Genomic DNA, 2,500 nt, shown 5'->3' with positions numbered 1-2,500 from the left:
ACCCCGTGCGCCCGGACGACAGGCTGACGCGGCGAAACCGAACCGCCTCGGCCCGGCACTGAAAACAGTCCCGGGCCGACGACGGCCCAGCTCGACGCGGGCCCGCGGCCGCCCCCGAGAGGGCGACAGGCGCGGCGAAATCTCTCTCCTCGACCGGGCGTCGGGCGGAACCTGCCGCGCGCCTATAGCACAGCCGGTCGCGACCTTCGCCCGGCGCTAGGGCGTCGCCTTGCCGACGCTCCGCCCGCGCCGCGGCCCGTAAAGGTCCGCGGCAACGCGCGTGCGCCCGCTCGGCGACTGAAAGCGGCCGGACGACCCGACAGGCCTCTCCGTTTGCCCCTCGACGGTTTCGCGTACTTTTTAACTCTCTCTTCAAAGTGCTTTTCAACTTTCCCTCACGGTACTTGTTCGCTATCGGTCTCGCGACAGTATTTAGCCTTAAATGGGGTTTACCACCCGCTTTGGGCTGCTTTCCCAAACAACCCGACTTCGAGAAGACGCCGAGCGGTCGAGCGCGCCGCCGCCAAGGGCCTGACACCCGCTCTGGGATAAGGCCTCGATCAGAAGGACTCGGGCGGCGCGGATCGCACGCAAGACGAATTCTTTACGCCACAACTCGGGACCGCTCCTCGTAGCGGCCCGATTCGGCGATGGGCTCTTCCCGCTTCACTCGCCGTTACTGAGGGAATCCTCGTTAGTTTCTCTTCCTCCGCTTAGTAATATGCTTAAATTCAGCGGGTAGCCTCGCCCGATCTCAGGCCGATAAAACTATTTTCGCTCGTCCTTCGAGACGCCGCGCCCTCGCGCGCTCGACTTCCGACACATCACCGCCCCGCGGCTCCTACTCGCCCTGCGCGAATCGCGACCGACGCGTCGAGGACCCCAGCTCGAGGTCGACAGCGCCGTCGTTGCGACTCGAGCGGCAAGCGGACGCGGCGCGGATCGCCGGCCGCCACGCATCGCTGACGCGAGCCCGAATACCAAAACTTTCTACCTTCAACCGAGCGGCGATTGCCCGTCGCCGGGCATACGCACGCGAGATGAGCCGTCGCGGAGCCGATCCCGCCGGCCGTTGTCGTTTCTGCGACCCTGAGACGGACGCGGTCCCGGGATGAACCCGAGGCCGCAATACGCGTTCAGATCGTCAATGCTCAATGTGTTCTGCAATTCACATTAAATCACGCAGCTTGCTGCGTCCTTCATCGACTCGCGAGCCGAGTGATCCACCGCCAAGAGCCATCGTTTGTTTGTTTGCTTTTCGCTCTTCGATTCCTAACCTTGATTCGCCATCCGGCTGAAAAAATCGCGTGACGCCGAGCGGGTCGCGGTCGCAACAAATAGTGCGACAAGCCCGCGCACCGCATGAAGCCTTCGGGCACTCGACGCCGACAAAACAAGTTCCTGATCGCGGGGCGGCGGACGCGCCGAAGCACGTCGCCGTCCCGGTGTTTGCTCTTTCGCTCTTCGATTTTTTTTCTCGCGCTAATGATCCTTCCGCAGGTTCACCTACGGAAACCTTGTTACGACTTTTACTTCCTCTAAGTAATCAAGTTAGATCGTCTTTTCGGGCCAAGACCCAACCGTCGCCAGTCGAGCCCGGGCCCAATCGGAGGACCTCACTAAACCATTCAATCGGTAGTAGCGACGGGCGGTGTGTACAAAGGGCAGGGACGTAATCAACGCGAGCTAATGACTCGCGCTTACTGGGAATTCCTCGTTCAAGCGAAATAATTTCAATTCTCTATCCCTAGCACGACCGGGGTTCATCGGGTTACCCAGACCTTTCGGCCAAGGCGAACACACGTTGATCCGGTCAGTGTAGCGCGCGTGCGGCCCCGAACATCTAAGGGCATCACAGACCTGTTATTGCTCAATCTCGTGTGGCTAAACGCCACTAGTCCTTCTAAGAAGTTAAACGCCGGCCGGGAAGGCCGCGTAACTATTTAGCAAGCCAGAGTCTCGTTCGTTATCGGAATTAACCAGACAAATCGCTCCACCAACTAAGAACGGCCATGCACCACCACCCACAGAATCATGAAAGAGCTCTCAATCTGTCAATTTTCTTTGGTTTCCCGCAAGCTGCCGGAGAGGTCGTCAAAATAACGCCCCCCGATCGCTAGTTGGCATCGTTTATAGTCAGAACTAGGACGGTATCTGTTCGTCTTCGAACCTCTGACTTTCGCTCTTGATTAAAGAAAACATTCTTGGCAAATGCTTTTGCAGTCGTTCGTCTTGCGCCGATCCAAGAATTTCACCTCTAACGGCACAGTACGAATGCCCCCGTCCGTCCCTCTTAAACATTACCTCGCGCTCCGAAAACCAACAAAAAAGAACCGAGGTCCTATTTCATTATTCCATGCAACACTATCCAGGCGAAGCGCCTGCTTTGAACACTCTAATTTTTTCAAGGTAAACGTCCCGGCCGCCGCCGACACTCAGTCAAGAGCACCGACGGAAAACCGGAGGTAAAGCCAGAACGAACAGTGCACGCCTTGCGACG

General features: G+C 58.4%; 2 non-coding genes and 1 pseudogene across 2 annotated transcripts in view; all 3 read right to left on the bottom strand.

The window, feature by feature from the left end:
- LOC145751706 (large subunit ribosomal RNA) overlaps positions 1 to 762 on the bottom strand; it is a 3,642-nt gene extending 2,880 nt beyond the window's left edge. The window contains exon 1 of the ribosomal RNA XR_014283763.1: positions 1 to 762. This exon is cut by the window's left edge and continues 2,880 nt beyond it. This is a non-coding gene — a ribosomal RNA (large subunit ribosomal RNA).
- Positions 763 to 1,084: 322 nt separating this feature from the next.
- On the bottom strand, positions 1,085 to 1,238 carry LOC145751694 (5.8S ribosomal RNA). Its single transcript, XR_014283754.1, has one exon. It is a non-coding gene; the product is annotated as a 5.8S ribosomal RNA (ribosomal RNA).
- A 245-nt stretch (positions 1,239 to 1,483) lies between these two features.
- The window catches only part of LOC145751701 (small subunit ribosomal RNA), a 1,678-nt pseudogene continuing 661 nt past the window's right edge, over positions 1,484 to 2,500 (bottom strand).

This window comes from Corella eumyota, chromosome 4, assembly GCF_963082875.1.
Source record: "Corella eumyota chromosome 4, kaCorEumy4.1, whole genome shotgun sequence".
Taxonomy (NCBI): Eukaryota; Metazoa; Chordata; class Ascidiacea; order Phlebobranchia; family Corellidae; genus Corella; species Corella eumyota.
This window is presented reverse-complemented; position numbering and strand designations above follow the sequence as displayed.